The 17,741-nt window shown below is 41.9% G+C and overlaps 1 protein-coding gene across 4 annotated transcripts in view; it reads right to left on the bottom strand.

The window, feature by feature from the left end:
* glra3 (glycine receptor, alpha 3) overlaps positions 1-17,741 on the bottom strand; it is a 114,141-nt gene that overhangs the window by 92,533 nt on the left and 3,867 nt on the right. The window contains exon 1 of one of the 4 annotated variants that reach the window (XM_037110009.1): positions 3,154-3,175. The exons of the other annotated variants lie outside the window; for them this stretch is intronic. The gene's annotated coding sequence lies outside the window, so the exon portion shown is untranslated. Of the gene's footprint in view, positions 1-3,153; positions 3,176-17,741 lie in introns of those variants that run through there. 4 annotated transcript variants of the gene reach the window in all.

Here is a 17,741-nt window from a genome sequence, read left to right as displayed (position 1 = left end):
GGGTGGGGAGACGACGATCATTACCGCTGTCAGCCGGGGGACAAACACAGTTATTATTATTATTATTATTATTATCATTATCATTATTATTATTATTATTACTCGACGCTTTGGCAACACTGTCTATGTTACATTCATGCCAATTAAGCATATGAATTGAATTGAATTGAGAGAGAGAAAGAGAGAGAGAGAGAGAGACCACCACAAAGTTGAAATCATATCCTCATGGCTTCAGTCCAGTAGTGTAACATCATGGTGATAGGCCCCAGTGCAAATATTTTTTTTGCGCCCCTAAGCAAAAGTGCACACGCACGCACACACGCGCTTTAACACACACACACAGCTACTCGAGAGAAGTGCTATTGCCGGGTTGGACTGGCCATCAGGAGTACCGGGATTTTTCCTGGTGGGCCGATCAATAATGGGCCCATTCATTCATTCATTCATTCATTCATTCATTCATTCATTCATTCATTCATTCATTCATTCACTCATTTATATATTCATTTATTTATTAATTTATTTGCTGCACCTAGACATTTCTCTGTTGACGCAGTCAAAAACGTGAGAGATTGGCGTAAAATCAAACTGAGCTTCAGCGTCAGTCTGAGGAGGACAGCAACAGGACCAGGCTGCCTGGTGGAGGGAGGAAGAAGGCTAGCGAGGAGTTGGAGATAAACACGCGAGGATGGGTGATCAGCAAACGGGCACACCATGAGAGAGTGTCCCGCTAAATGATCAGGGCGATGGTGGAACAAATGTACGCCGCCGTGACTGACAGCAGAGATGAGGAGTTTGCCGTGAGTGCTGGGTGACTAAATCTTTTCCTCCGCCGAAACAACTTCAATTGCAGAAGGATGCCAGAGAATTCACAGAGAGGCTGGCGAAGTTTGTGATATTTTCATCCCGGATTTTTGAGAAGAAGGAATTAAACATCTGTCCCAAATTGCCGCCTGGTCCCAAATAAGTGTCTGGTCTGTAAAGTGATTGAAACAAATTATCACCCCGGCTATTATTTGGTATGTTATGGTTGACGAGGCATCAAGGCCACTCTGTGTTACCTTACCAACCCGCCCCCAGCTATTTCATTCACAAAACGGGGCCTGCGGCAAATCGGGACAGGTGTTTTTTTTTTTTTTCCTTCCTTCCTTCATGGGCCGCTCATGGCGTCCGGCCCCCGGTGCAGCTGCACCAGTTGCACGCCAATACTTACACCACTGCTTCAATCTGTCTGTAGGCTCCACAAACAGCCTAAGCTATGTGAATTGCTCTGCTCATGATCATGATAGTCGGCCCTGCATTCATTCCAAGCTACATTCTAAGCTTTTAACAAAGTTGAGCTGGTCTGTGAATGCGAACTACTGTAGGCTACACTCAACCTCCTCTCTGCACAGAATACCGACGTGAACTTGGGAATTGCAACAACAGGCATGTCTTTGAGGAGCCTTATAGAAGTAATTAGAACGATGGGCTAATCATCATTCAAAATCATCATTTTGAGCAAATGTAATGTAGGCCTGTTTTGTCGCACTGATCCAAATTTATCTTTCAACCTAATTTCTAATGACGTCTGTGTTTTCCCACCAGGTGCAGTGTGCAAATGCTTATTGACGGCAAAGGCAACAGAAGCAGAGATCTGGGCGCATGCCATACGCTGGTTTGCCCTGTCAACAGGCGCGCCAGCAGCAGCAGCAGCAGCAGGAATATCAAAACCTCACCTGAGGCTGCTCTTGGTCGACGCCATCCACCAGTGGTCATTAATAAGTTCTGTTTATTGACTTTGTTCACATTGTTTTGATATGTGTTTTAATCATTAAAACAAGTTATTTCAGCTAACTGTAGCCTACGTATTTTTTATGATGGCTGTCTGGAAGAACGCACTTTCTCTGTTTCGGTAAAATTATGCAAACATGGGCAAGACAGTGTCTGGTCCTAGATTTGAGGCCTATACATTTGAGTTTTCAATGCTCGAACTGAAACCTCAAAAAGTCAAGTCAAGCTTTTTATTTAGTTATAGGCCTTGTAGTGAAAATGTTTTTTTTGGACATCCCACAGACTGTGCAAAATGTAGCATACTATATGCTTGGGTCTGCTATAGGCCTACCCTAACTGACAAAAATCCTGAAAATCTGGCACTGGTCCGGTAAGCAGAGTCGTTTTACCAACCTGTTCCACATCTGTAACGCAATGAGCAGGCGGCGCTGGAATGGCCCTGGCACGTATCCGTAACCCAGAAAAACAGATCCGAAACAGCTTCGGCCTGATGTGCGTTTGGACTCAGGAACGAACGAGAGATCCTGCTCTATCGTATTGTGGTTGCGGCCCTGTTCTGTTACAGACTCCAGTGGCTATCTGGGACATTACAAAAGTGTGGATTAGGTTAGAGTCAAATGTGTCATACTTAAATTTCACACTCTACAGTATGTGATTGTGCATGCTATCAACAACAACTGAACAGCATTTCATTACAAGCTGCAGTGGGGTCAAAAGTCTGAGGTCACATTGAAAAAGCAGTCAAATGTGGAATTTATAGTGTCAGATGTCAAATTGTTATTCTAATCTGAGAGGGTCTTTCTCATTGTCAAATTATGATTCGACATTTTTTTTTATGGGAGCAGTGCATGTAAATCCAATATACTGTACAGAAACTGGATCAGTTGTATTCAAAGGAGAATACATCAGGAGATCAGTACATCAAGGTCAGTTCACTGAGAGACAGCAAAGCAACTTCATCAAAGATACAGAAATTCCTAAATAAACAACAAAATCCAATCAGCGGTCATCCTGTCAGAAGAAAGCTGTCTTTTAGAGTCTCAAAGAACAAGCAGAAGTTTCTAAAGCACTTCTCAGGAGGCAAACAAGGACAAACACTTGCGGTGGGCTAAGAAATACCACAGTTTTACAGTGGACAATGCAGGAAGTCATACTTACTGATGAATCACAGTGATAGATTAGTGTCAGTAACAGGAGGGTGTATGATTGGAGACAAACAGGAGAGAGAACGACACTACAGTGTTTCAAAACTACAGCAAAACCTGGCGGTGCAAAGATTCAAGTCTGGGACTGAACAAGGAGAAACACCAGACTTTTTTCATCCACACAGACACACACACACACACACACACACAAGACACACTCACCAGAGATACTCACTCAAGTCTTTTTTGCAAGTCCAAATCAAATCTCAGTCTCTAATGGTAACTTGTCATGTCCTTCCTTTATTAGCGTTCAGTATCAGCACTGATCAGTTGTTTGCACTGTGTACATCCCCCCTCTGCTGACGCTGATGCAGCTTGCAATGTTCTTCACATAGTCACAAGCTCACTGCAGACACAGCACCCACAGGCCCTCTTCCTCATATCTGGGCACTTTAATCATGCCTCTCTGTCCTCCACTCTGCCCACATTCACACAGTATGTCACCTGCCACATCAGAGACAATAAAACACTGGACTTATTGTATGTAAACATCAAGGAGGCATACAACTCATCCCCCCTCCCTCCCCTGGGAAGATCTGACCAAAACCTGGTGCATCTTCTGCCTGTGTACAAGCCCCTCGTAAACAGGCAACCAGTGGAAACACGCACAGTTAAAGCATGGACTGAGGAGTCTCTGAGGAGGCTCTGAGGGACTGCTTTGAGTTAACGGTGTGGGAGGAACTGTGTGTTTCTCAAGGGGAGGACATCGACAGCTTAACAGGCTGCATAACGGACTACACTAACTTCTGTGTTGATAACACTGTACCCACCAGGACTGTACGATGTTTTTCAAACAGCAAACCCTGGATTAATCCTGACATAAAGGCTCTCCTTAAGGCGAAAAAGAGGGCCTTTAGGTCAGGAAACAAGGAGGAGCTGAAGGCTGTGCAGAAGGAGCTGAGGAAGAAGATCAGGGAGGGGAAGAACAGCTACAGGAGGAAGATGGAGAACCAGCTGCAGCGGAGAAACGTCAGTGGAGTCTGGAAAAGCCTTAAAACCATCTCAGGGCAGAGGACTCCAGACTCCCAGGCTGTGGGGGATCAGGCGTGGGTGAACGACTCTTCCACCCCCCTCTCCTTGGCTTTCATGTCACAGGCCACCCCCACTGCCCCCCGACATTCACCCTTCCCCCACATCCGACACTCAGCCCTGCTGCTCCACTCTGTCACTCTCATCTCTCCAGGTGAGAAATGAGTTGAGGAAGATGAAGGTGAAGAAGGCTACGGGATTAGATGGGATCAGGTCCAGGCTCCTCAAGTCCTGTGCAGACCAGCTGTGCAGGATTGTGGAATATATATATTCAACATAAGCCTGAAGCTGGGAAAAATGCCACTGCTGTGGAAAACCTCCTGCGTGGTACATGTACCAAAGATCCCTCACCCAAAAGACTTTAACAGCTACAGACCAGTTGCTCTCACTTCACACCTGATGAAGACCCTGGAGCGGCTGGCCCTCGTCCATCTCCGCCATCTGGTGGGTCCTTTTATGGACCCTCTCCAGTTTGCATATCAACCTGGCATCGGAATGGACGACACCATCATCTTCCTCCTGAACAGATCACTGTCTCATGTGGAGAAACCCGGAAGCACTGTGAGGATCATGTTCTTTGATTTTTCCAGTGCCTTCAACACTATACAGCCTGCACTCCTGGGGGACAAGCTGGAGCTCGCAGGGGTGAACCAACACCTCACATCCTGGATCCTGGACTACCTCACTAACTGGACACAGTATGTGAGGACTCGGGACTACGTGTCGGACACATTAATCTGCAGTACAGGGGCCCCACAGGGAACGGTCCTGGCCCCTTTCCTGTTCACCCTGTACACTGCAGACTTCTACCACCAATCCCCTCACTGTCATCTACAGAAGTTCTCAGACGACTCTGCTATTGTCGGCCTCATCAGGGACGGGGACGACAGAGCCTACAGAGAACTTATTCAGGACTTTGTGGACTGGTGCCAACGGAACCACCTCCAACTCAATGCCGGGAAAACCAAAGAGCTGGTGGTGGATTTCCGCAGGCACAAACAACCCTGCATACAGGTGAACATGCTGGGAACAGACATTGAGATGGTGACATCTTACAAGTACCTGGGAGTTCGCCTGAACAATAAACTGGACTGGACTGATCACACTGCAGCTCCATATAAGAAAGGTCAGAGCAGAGTCCATCTGCTGAGGAAGCTCAGGTCCTTTGTAGTACAGGGGGCACTCCTGACCTCTTTCTATGACTCTCTGGTGGCATCAGCCATTTTCTATGGAAGTAGTCTGCTGGAGCAGACACGAGAAGACTTGATAAACTTATCAAGAAGGCCAGCTCCATCCTGGGATGCCCTCTTGACTCAGTGCAGGTGGTGGGAGAGTGTAGGATGATGGACAAGATAGATAGATAGATAGATAGATAGATAGATAGATAGATAGATAGATAGATAGATAGATAGATAGATAGATAGACACTTTACAAGCCGTCATCTCTGCTGGTGCAGGAGTCCCACCCCCTGTAGGACACTATCTCAGCACTGGGCAGCTCCTTCAGCAATACACTGATACACCCTAAGTGTGTGAAGGAGAGGTATCACAGGTCCTTCCTTCCTGCTGCTGTCAGACTTTACAACCAGCACTGCTCCCAATAGCCTCTAGACCTCACCCTGTACCCTGCACTGTGCAGTATGTCTGCACAAAGGTCACCTCTGTTTTTGCACTGGATCTGGTCAATTTCCTTAACACCCATATTCATTATCTGTATGTAATATCTATGTATAAAAAACAAAACAAAACAAAAAACTGCTCTTAATTTTGCACTATATCATGTAAATATGTATATATATCTATTTCTTCCCTTTTTAATTGTATTGCTTATTTTTACTATTGTTCCTGTTCTCGAATATGTTTCTGTTTTTGTAATATTCTGTCGCTGCTGTGACAAAATTTCTGATTCTGAGTCTGATTTTTAGGTATATGATCATTCTAGGCTTATTGCAATACAACATGAAATGGACACGGAATGAATGCTTTCCTTTAGAGTTCATAACTGCAATTTTCAAAAATACTACAATGTAGTATGCTACAATATAAAGTGAGTACTGGGATCATACTTAAAGAAGAAAGGACCAGCTTGTCTGTTATTGGATCCCTGGGCTCCTCTGTGTGTACCACTACACCCCCGAACAAAACCCATCTGGAACCACAGGCTTCTGAGAGAATAACTGATTATGTTCATTTAATCATTATATCCTATTGACATTTGTGTAAAGAGAGGGATGTCCCCTCCAATTGTCTACTGGCTGTGTAACAGAGCTAGGACCCTGTAAGCCATCACCAGACTTGTACGTGGAAGCAATCAGAAGTTATGTAGATATTGAAACATGCATGGGATTTATAATGGTTAGGCACAGGTGGTAGAGCAGTTGAGCTGTGATCTCCAGCGCCTCCACAAGGTGAAGTGTCCTTGAGCAAGATACTGATCCCTGCATTTAGCATGGTAGCTCATTGGCATAGTTGTGTGAGTGTGTACGTGAACATAGAGTTCAATTATTAGTCTTTATATCATGTTAGATTTTTCCTTTTAAAGGAAACAGCAAAAATAATTTCTCCAAACTTTATTTGTGAAGTTGGTACAGTACATTCACTCTATTAGACTCTGAGACAGACCCCACAGGATTTAGCATCATCATTCATCTGCACATATATAAAATGTATCACCTGTTCTCTGCGACTAAGATGCTAAAAGCCCAAGTCTGTCTGGGAGAGGTTTGGGTTGAAGTGCTGACAGAATTATTTATAGCTAGTGCTCTGATTATGCAATAAAACATCCCTATGAACCCAACATGAAGAGACAGAGAGAAGGCCTTTCTCATCTGGCCATACTGACTGTGCCTAGGAGACCTTGGTTTATCCCGACCATTATGTAACACCCCCCCAATGAGCATGACAACAAGCATGCAGGAAACTAAAACTATCCATTATTCTAGTGTATGATCTGTGGGTGTGGATGAGTGTGAGCAATATATATAATAGGACTGTTCAGACATTGAGCTGTCATTAAAAATGAATACAGGGATTAAAGCAAAAAAAATAATCTGTCTTTTTTTTTGTTTTTTTTTTTTTTTTTTTTACAAAATTCAGGCCGACACTAATTTCAAGTTGTAACGTGGGTTTTGATAGGCTAAACAAATTTTATTGAGCAAGTACTGTATTATTATTTTTGCCAACACACAGGCTACTGTTGCCTAAGAGACTGAATGAAAAGTTGATCACTTTGCGTTGGTTAAAAGGCACCGATAGGATACAACAAGACAGGCTCAGAAGCATGAATTTCTTGAAGAAAAATAATTTTTTGCTCTCTTGACTCTTAATTTACCTCGCACATATGGCAAAGAGAGAGAGAGCGAGAGACAGAGAGACAGAGAGAGAGAGGGGGGGGGAGGGGAGAGAGAGCGAGAGAGAGACAGTGAGACAGAGAGAGGAGAGAGAGAGGGGGGAGAGAGAGAGAGAGAGAGAGGAGAGAGAGAGGGGGGAGAGAGAGAGAGAGAGAGAGTGAGGCGAGAGAGAGGGGGGAGAGGAGAGAGAGAGAGGAGAGAGAGAGGGGGGAGAGAGAGAGAGAGAGAGGAGAGGGGGGGGGAGAGAGAGAGAGAGAGAGAGAGAGAGAGAGAGAGAGAGAGACAGTGAGACAGAGAGAGGAGAGAGAGAGGGGGGAGAGAGAGAGAGAGAGAGAGAGAGAGAGAGAGAGGATCAAGTGGACCAAATGGCTATTTGGACCAGTCCTCTTGATTGGATAAGTTAACTTTGTAAATATAATTCTAAAGGTCAACCCCTTGTCTTTCTTTGTTTCTTCCTTGTATGCCTTTATCATTATTATTATTATCAGGCCGTTAATATTATTATTGGACAGGACAGGCTGCATGAGACGCCTGTCCACCAGCACCAGCTCATTGCATCCACCATGATCTATATCCCTGCACATGGTTACTTTTTCATCATTTCTTGTGTGTGTCTGTGTGGGTGTGCGCACCTGTGTGTCATGTAAGTGGAAAAAAGAATTTCCCAATTTGGGATTATAATAGTATATAAAATAAAAAAAATGTTAATCAAAAAATTGAATTCCCCTTTATTCAGAACGTCCTTCCAATAGTTAGACTATGGCAGTCTACAAAATAAAAGCTCCATCTTATCAGTACATAAACATTACAAAAACAAAATATTTCTCCATCTGCAGTGCCTTACACATTTGTTGTAATCTGTCAGAGTTGGACGGTAAAGTTGACAGTGCCTCCTCAGATCTTGTCTGATTAGTTGGGCTTGAGGCAACAGTTATTGTTTATGGCTGCAGACGTTAGCTTCAGGTGGAAATTTCTAAAGTGATTAGTAATTGTGGTGAGGTAGAAATCTTGTTCAGTTCCTGCTTCCCAGCAAGTTCACAAAATCTAACACCGAGCCCCGAGATGTTTGTTTTATCACTCTCAGAAATCTCTGCCTCCCCAACATACCTCTTAAATTAATAATATCAGCCAAATGTCCATCCACAACTCAAAGCATGGGAGCAACATCACAACCTAACTTTATTTTCAAGCTGACGCCGGACAACCAACAATCAACATAGACTCTCAACAATGCTCTGTCTCTACATTGATGCAGGATCATCCACATACTGATGCCTCTTATAATCGAGAAATTTCCACACCTCTCGTGCTGTTAACTCATTTAATCATTTAGCATGTTTCTCACAGGACATTTTTTCATCTGCAACAGCTACACGTGATAGTATTGGTACTACTTTCTGAACTGCTGTAACTCTACTCTCCAACAGTGTCAGTCTCATTGTGCACCTGTTGCTTCTGCTGAATCCAATTGCAGGGTTACAAATTATTTAGTAATATATAGTTGCTTTTGGTGTAATGAGAATCTCCAAACACCAAATCTCAATTCAGGCCATCTGGAGGTGAAAGCGTTCCTCTGTACTGTTGACGAGACATGCAGGAAGACCTACCAGAACAAAATTGATTCTGCATGGGTGATTTCTATTCATGTGTTAATCTCTGGTCAAAAACAACCATATAAGCCTCATCCAGATTCAGCTCAAAATATGAATGGATGTCTGTGCCCTGCTTCACCAAAGCACTACTTAATTAGGCCAATTGTTGGTGACTCATCATTAAGGCTCTTCTGTGTCAGTGACAATGCAGTGCTCGGTAAGAAAACAGTCATCAGCTGGCGCACTGACATAACTGCAATTTCCAACCACTGCTTTCCAGATTTGGAATATGTGATCATCCGCTGTGGGCCCTTTCACTGTTACCTCAAACACAGTTCATTCTGCCTGGCTAGATTCAAAACTGCATAATGTATCACTGCATAATGTACCACATTTAGGATATTTCTCAAGGGGGATTTTAATCATGCAAACAGGAAGACTAGCCTACCCGAGTAGAAACAGCTGATCACCTTCTTGGTGGAGGGATGTGACAGGAAATGATGGGCTTTTAGAATGTGAACATAAAAAGCATCAGACATTTTTTCTACAGCCTCCTGGGAGACCCAGATCACACTGATTCCAGACAGACAGACAGACAAGAGGCCAAGCTACAACCAGCAGGAGGAGTGTTACAAGACTGAAACACGGCCAGTTGCCCACGATACAGCACTTAGAGTTACACGACTGAGAAGCCTGAAAATGTTTGCACAAACATACTGTATGCACTGTCACATGATTCAGATATATCAATAATCCATTATTGTCACCCTTTGTGGATTGGCCTCTGTAGGAATAAATTCCAACTTTACGTTACTCACATTGATGTGGTTGATACATTTTTAGTCCTGATGAGACAACTCGTGTGGATGTTTCCATTTAAGGGTTTTAGACGCTTGATTCCACTTTGAGGTGACAGTTCTTGCCTCTTTATTTCTATTTATTCCCCTTGTGTTAATATGCAGCCTTTCTAATCTATTTGCAGCTGTAGCACTTGTTCAGACTAATTAGCTGCTGCATTAACGCATACATCAGAAACACTAAATTTCCCAGCTACCCCTGGGGTATTTTTGGCATTACAGCCTAGGACAGCCCAGTGCAGTGACAGGGACGGGGTCGACTAGTGCCTTCAGCCATATGTTCACTTGGTGTGGAGACTACCACCATTGCCTCCCCCCATCACTACATATAACCCAGCCAGCCAGAGCACCACTTAGCTGAGCTTCAGCTTCAGCCACATAATTTCTTCAGCAGTAACAAGTGTTCTTATGGTTATATTTCTCATGCACAGTTGCAGTCAGGTTGATAATCAGGAGTAAAGATAAATCCACTATTTATTCCAAAACGTTTAAAAGTAGTCTCTCTGCTCTCCTCCCGTTAGTAAACAGCTCCAGATAGAGCAGATTCAGATGTGGCTCTGGGTGTTTATTCTTCAAGGAGGTCTTGTTCTGCACACACGTCTCTCCTCCAGAGATGGCTGGCTCTGAGCAGAAAGCAAACAAAGCAGTGAGGATTTAGGAACCTCAGAACTGCTTCGTACAGATGATGTGTTTCTACTGGCTTTTTCAGTCAATGACCTCCACCAGGCACTGGGGCAGCTGTCAGGATGAGCGTCAGCATCTCTAAGTCTAAGGCCATGGTTTTCTACCAGAAAACGGTGGAATTCCCCCTCCAGTTGGGGGGTGGGCTCCTGCCCCAAGAGAATGAGATCTGGCTCTGGCCTTGAATAACCTACTAATTATACTGAGAATCAAATCTTTAAATGGCTGTACACTTTCTGATATTTTTGTTAATAATGACGCAATATACATTTGAATATATGGCTTATTCAGGTTACATAACGGTCAGGGTAAAGGCCAGAGATATGTAGGAATGTTTGAAAAAAACTAGGACAGAATGAACTTATATGCATGCATTAAAATTTGCTTTCATTTCAGCTTTTACGTGCCATCTCTGGGTAGGATTTTCTGGTATTTAGTGAACATTGAATCATTTACACTGTATGCTGCTCATAGGGATTACACCAGCTAACATTTTGTGTCTGCATGGTAAATATGTTTGACTTTGTTCGAAGCTATAATGTTTTAACTGGATTGTGGAGTTACTATGAGCCACATGCTATGAATTGCTGGTTAAATAAAGCCTGCATGAACCAATAGATTAGAGCACACTGAGGCAGGCCTTTGGCGCTAATGTTTATACTGCTTTAATTCCACTCTGCTAATAAATCAGATAAAAGAATCTGTAGCCTTTGGACAACTGATTTGCAAGTGGACTATCTTTACTTTCTTTTGTGATATCCTCCTTAGGCTGACACAAGCCTTCATGACATATTAAGCTTAAAAACTTCCATTTGGAAGGATGGTTAATGGTGAATAAGAATGACTTCAGAACAAATGTAAATGAAAACTTTTGAAACTAAAAAAATTTCACAGGTGTAAGTCAGATTGAGAGTGGGTACTAAATCACCACCAGCTAAACTCGCTGACCATTTATGATGTGTCATGATTGAGAACCAGGCCCCCTAAACATCCTGGAAAGTGAAAGAGTTACGTTTTTTGCACTAAATTACATAATTACATAATCGCCATCAGTAAACAGGTCGCTGTGTGACTCTGTCACTTGCAGGGACGAGGCTGTTTTCTGGGGGAAAGTTCACTGAGGTCTCAGTCGGGAGGGCTGACCATCGCGGTGATTTCTATCAACACAACCACTTCAGTGAGTTAAAGGTTTTTGCCGGTGACAGATGCCAAGAGTCGGTAGGACAGTCGGTAGGACAGGCAGGAGGACAGACGCTGCTCCACCCACAACTGTGGTATTTTTTCCTCATGTAAGTTACCAACGACAGTTACAGTTACTACGTTACTTTTGTTGGTCATGTAACATTAAATTAATCATTAGATTAGTCGACTAATCTAAAAAATAATTGCTCGATTAATCGTTTGGGACAGCTCTAAGGGAATGAATTACGGCATGTTTTTAACTCCTGTGTGTGTGTGTGTGTGTGAGTGTGTGTGTGTCAGAGAGCCATGTGTCGGACAGGTCTGTGCGTGTACTGCTTGCAGCCAGCGACATCACGGAGAAATATGCCGCGCGTGTGTGCATATGCACTGCCCACAATTAGTGACGGTACTGCTCCATCACACTGCTATATGGACTTAATCTGGATTCAGGAGAGATGCATCAACTGTATAGTTAATAATATGCGGACTTCAATATTTGTTTATTTACGGCAAGTTATATCGTCTTCGCAATATTGAACAGTGTTATCGCACATTTGCCTCATATTGTGCAGGCCTAAATCTGACCATCTCCACAATCACCATAAATGGTTCTAAGCAAACCCTCAGTTATCTGGTTTGCCTGCAAGGGACCAGCATGCACTTTAGTGTTGAGGAGAAATGTTAGAAGCAAAGAAGCAGTTGAAGAACAGGAGGTGGAATTTTACAGACTGTGAACTTGAAGTAATAATTGATAAAACTGACAGACAAAAAGAATACCATTTAGCGGCATCGGTTCTGGCTTTAAGAACAAAATGAGCAAAGTGAAACAGCAGAAACTGACAGAAGGGGTGAATGCTGCATGCTAGAGCCATAGACTTTGGAGGAGTTCATCAAAAAGTGGTCTGATTTCAAGCAAGAGGCCAAGAGACGCATCTCTGCACACTGTGAGAACGGTGAGCTACTGTAGGAGAGGGGATCCCTGCGCTCAGTATCAGTAATCAGTATGGCCGATTACACCTGAGGGATTCTTACTCTCCAGTAAATCAGGAAAACAATGCTATATTAAGATCATGTTTTTATTTGTTTATTAACATATGGATCAATATCATTATAGTTATCGTAATAATAATTACAGAAGACAGAAGACAGGCATTTGCTGCCTTCACAAAGAACTTGTGAGCTTGTGGTTATGACATGGAAAGTAGGGATGCACCGATTGGCAGATACCGATATTAATATTGCTGTCATGGCCGATAACCAATATTTACCAATATCGATATTTGTTAAAAAAAAAAAAAAAGTTTCTGAGATGATAAAATTTTGTACAGACCGAAAATCATGCATTTTTTGAATGTCTTCCTTTATTTTCAAAACGTGTTTTACTTCCAAATAAGAAGGTTACAGGGCTACCAGACAACACAAGTAACCAACAGTGTTACTTTTTAGCAACCCTTACAACTTGTAGCAAGTGTGTAACTAAATTAAAGTACAGTTTAACTCCCTCAACTCACAAAACTCCTGTGAGAAAGGTCAGATCATGAATTACAAAAAGGATCATAAATCAAAATAATATCCTGACAAAGCTACCATATCAAACTAACCAGTATGCATGGCAACCAGGTATTTATTAAATTGCAAAACATGTTTTAAGCTCAAGTCCACTCCATTTAAACTCAAATCCATGAAGAAACATTTTTTAAGTAAATGTCCCAACACTTAAACAATGTTTAATTAGTGCTAATCAGTGCAAGTCAATTTCAGATACATCTATGAAAAATGCTAAATCAAAATATTGGAACTGTGACATAACTGTGACTCAAAAGACATGGTAGTCTTTGTACATTTTCCAACATAAAGCAGCCACAATGTACTCAAAGTAAATGTCCCAAACAGTGAAACAATGTTTCCACCTGACACTGTAGGTTATAGTCTAGGCCTACTTCATCAGCAAAGACAGATTTTTCTTAACAAAAAGAAGTATTTCTGCTTTCTTGCACTGGATCCTGTTTCTCTTCATCAACAATATGTGATGCAGCAGAGAAGAGATGTTCACTGTCCACGCTTGTACATGTAGCCAAAAGGTACTTGCATGCTGCTTTGGCCGGGGCAAGTAAGCAAGACATGTTGCTTTTCCAATACTGCAGTGCGCTCTCATTTCTGGGGATGGGGGGCTCACTCAGATAGCCATGCACCTACATGAATGTAGACAAGTGTATTACTATGTATGCCTGATGACTTACCAGCAATCTGGACATTACAGCATTTATAATGGAAATGATTGCTCTTGATGACCAGCCATTTTCCATAATGGAGGACCAAGGATTTTGACGGTTGATAGAGCATATTACCTTCATAACTTCCAAGTCGGAATCTTTTCCGACATTTCCCTTGCTGCTTTGCACAAAGTTGTGGCCACGCATATGCAAAACTTGTTGGACAATGTGACTGACATTAGCTTCACTATGGGTATATGGAGTTCGGATGTAAGTCAGATGAGTATGTTGAGCCTTACTTTGAAATGAAGAAAGCTGCTTTGCATGCACAAGAGTTTGCAGGATCGCATGCAGGGGCTGCCATCGCTAGCGCATTTGACTGCATGTTTGCTCAGTGGAAAAGTAAAGAAGACAATGTGCATGTTGTGCTTCATGACAATGCATGGAATATGCAGAAGGCACTGGATGAGTGCAATGTTAAAAGCCTGGGCTGCATGGCTCATACGCTGCACCTAGCAGTGCATGATGGAGTGTTAAGCCAGCAAAGCATCTCTGATTCTGTGGCTATTAAAGGGAAAATAGTTGGACATTTTCGCCACCCTCAACTCGCCACTGAGGCATACAGCAAGAGTTGGGCATGAAAACCAAGATGCTACAACAAGATGTCACAACCAGATGGAATATTACTTTTTATATGATGAAAAGTCTACTGGATCAGAAGTGCGCACTTGATGTGTATGGAGCAGATCATGAGCTGTCTGCTCAGGGCAAATCAGTTGGGCCTTGTTGAAAACATGACCATGCTTCTCACTCCATTTGAACAATTAACGAGGGAGATCAGCTCACGTTTGGCTACTACTGTGGACGTGATTCCCTCTGTTGTGGCACTGAAACATTTGCTGAGCAAGGCAGCTGACACGGACAATGGGGTCCGCACAGCAAAGAACACTCTACTGGAAGCTGTGAACAAGCAATTTGGAAGCACTTTCTCCGTTCCGCTTTACTACTTGTCAACAATCCTTGACCCTAGGTACAAAGACCGTTATTTTGACACAGTCACTATGCAAAGGCATAATGTCAAGAGGAAAAATCGGCATTGGGAATGTCATCGTTTCCCTCAGATATCAAACATACTCTATGCAACTGATGCTACAATATATTAATATACCATCCACTGAAAAATGAAATTCCCTGGCCTCTGCCACTTCTGAAAACATCAAGTAACAAGTCACAACTGATACGTTTTGAGATTTCAGTTCCTTGTCTGAGGTCGTGAATAAGAAGGGTGTTCATATAGACTCTGCTGGTGTACGTGGTAAACACGGCCCCATTTCAATGTCCAAGATGGCTAGATCTTTGTTGTACATTTTGAGTGGTGTACTTACATTATCCTTTGTGTTTCTAACAATGTTCAAACCCAGAGACATTCATAATTTATACTCAAGGTGACAGTGCTGAGGTGAAGTTAGGAAGTTGGTGAATGTGACTAAACCAGATATGTATAAATCTTTAATACATGACCTCATCTGGAAACATTTCTGTCATGTCAGATATTCATTGGCAATGGTGACTACATACTGTCTGATTATATTATGATAATATCAAAGTAATTTTACCATAATATATTATTAACTTTTTTTTTTAAATCTGTATCGATGCCATAATCTGTGTGTCTCTTACGGAAAAGATCGACATTTCATGTGCTGAATCTGGCAGTTTTTCAGCTGTTTTTATTGTCCTCAATTTGTCCTCAAGCAGCATTTTGCAGACCAGAAAACACATACCACAAAACATGAGGCCAGAGGCTTACATGCCCTTGTAGTGGAAAGATGAGAGAGAGGCAAATACTAAAACATTCAAGAGAGACAGGTTTCTGTGCATGCATGTACTGCATTATGCAAGAAACTTAAATTAAATTAAATTCTGAATCAGGGATTTCTACAGGACTTTTGAATCTGTATAGAGCAGTACACTCATTCTAATGATCAAATGTATGATTTTTGTGGTTAGTCACCCACAGAGATAATATTAAATGATCAGAACTGAGATTAAGGTAGACTTATTAAGATTAGGGAATTAGGTTTAGATCAATTCTACCTGCAGGAGGGATTAACGAGACTGATGTTAAACAAGTGATATCTCCTAACACTGAGCTTTATGCCACATGGCAGATGATGGAGATCACTCACACAGTAAAACAGTAGAAGTGGTTACATACATTTCTGTCATCGCTCATGTTGAACATACCATATATGCACACAAATGTACAGTTGCAGAATATATGCCTGCTGATAATGCTGCTGAATAATAAATTACTGCAAAGCCACTGTTGAAGTACCATATGACAGTGACCATAATCCATCTGCATTCAGACAAAGAAACAACAGAGAAACAACCAGGAAGGGAAAAGAGGGAGAAACAAAGACTTTGCGTATTATACAGGAATGACAAGCTGGAGGCAGATCCGGTCCAGCTCCCATTGAATGACAAACTATAAGCCTGTTAAATTTTGTCTTTGAATCCATCCATGACCCCTAAGAAGATTTGCTGTGGCTTTGATCTTTTCAGCTGCTTTTTATGCTGAAGCCTGCTCTAAGCTCAGGAAGTATGTTTTGTGTGATAAACTTTTAGATAACCTAACCTAACTTTAACATGCCACTACTTTTTAACTGGCTATTAAACAGTCTCAAATTAATACTGATGCCTATATATGACCTCACCTCCTGCACTACTTCTACCTGCGCTCTTATCTAATATAATATTGGGAAGTGTTGAATTCATTCACATCACCAATACCACGCAGGTAATGTTAGGAATATCTAAATACTACACTTATCATGGTACACATCATTATCATTTCTACTCACTTGAGGGAATAACATCATGACAATAAGTCAAGAACATTGAGTCTCTGCTTTATGTAAGGTTACCTGACTCTCTTCCACTGGAACCTTTCTCTTCTTTTGAAAATAGTTTAATATATTCATCTAAAAATGTAACCAGAAAAGAGTCATGGCAGAAAATTACCTGGGCATTACCTAAGCTAACGTTATGTCATGCTGTTCAAAACATGTATCTGAAACGTAACGGGTTTCCTCTATCAATAGAAAATTAAGTTTTACAGTTAAAAATTAATCTACAACAAAATAATATCTCTCTCTACTGTATAACCAAAGACTCGACATGCTTCATTAGGCCTAAAATAATCTCTCTTTAACAAGTGTCAATGGTACAAAAATAAAATAAAAATAAGAATCTCTCTGAAATAATGACAGAAATAATGTGTATCCTGTATTAACCAATCAATAACACATTTATCCTGACTCAGGATTTTTTCTGTAGCCTAATCCATTTATACATTAGAATCGTTTTCACTTTTTTGAACAAAACTGTATCTAATATAACCTAGCTTGGGTACCTGTTTTTCACCCTTTTCTCTCATTCCATGTCGGAGTGTTGTCTCTAATCTCTTGGTCTTTCGCGCGCCGCAGCTACACAGGCAGGTAGTGACTCCGGTGTTCCGGTGTTGGTTTTTCAAAATAAGGGTAGGCTATTTGCAGTGTAGCGTCACATTTCACGAAAAACACCACATTTTGTGCCAAAATCACATTTCATACAATAATTTACATTAATATAGCCTAAACATAAAACAACATAAAAACAAGGTTAAAAAACAAAACAAACTATTTATTAATTAATTATTCTGAGGGTGTGGCGGCTTTTAGTTTACCGTGGTGTGCAATCAATTACATGTAGAGGAAACTTTGTGATATGGTTCTAATAATGCCTTCCACCTCGTCTGATATTCATGACCGGTTGCGCATGTTGGTCTGTGGATTTATTTGCATACAGACTCACT

This window comes from Acanthopagrus latus, chromosome 1 (assembly GCF_904848185.1).
Source record: "Acanthopagrus latus isolate v.2019 chromosome 1, fAcaLat1.1, whole genome shotgun sequence".
In the NCBI taxonomy this organism is placed as follows: domain Eukaryota; kingdom Metazoa; phylum Chordata; class Actinopteri; order Spariformes; family Sparidae; genus Acanthopagrus; species Acanthopagrus latus.
The sequence above is the reverse complement of the archived record's forward strand: the minus strand, read 5'-3'. Positions and strand labels throughout refer to the sequence as shown.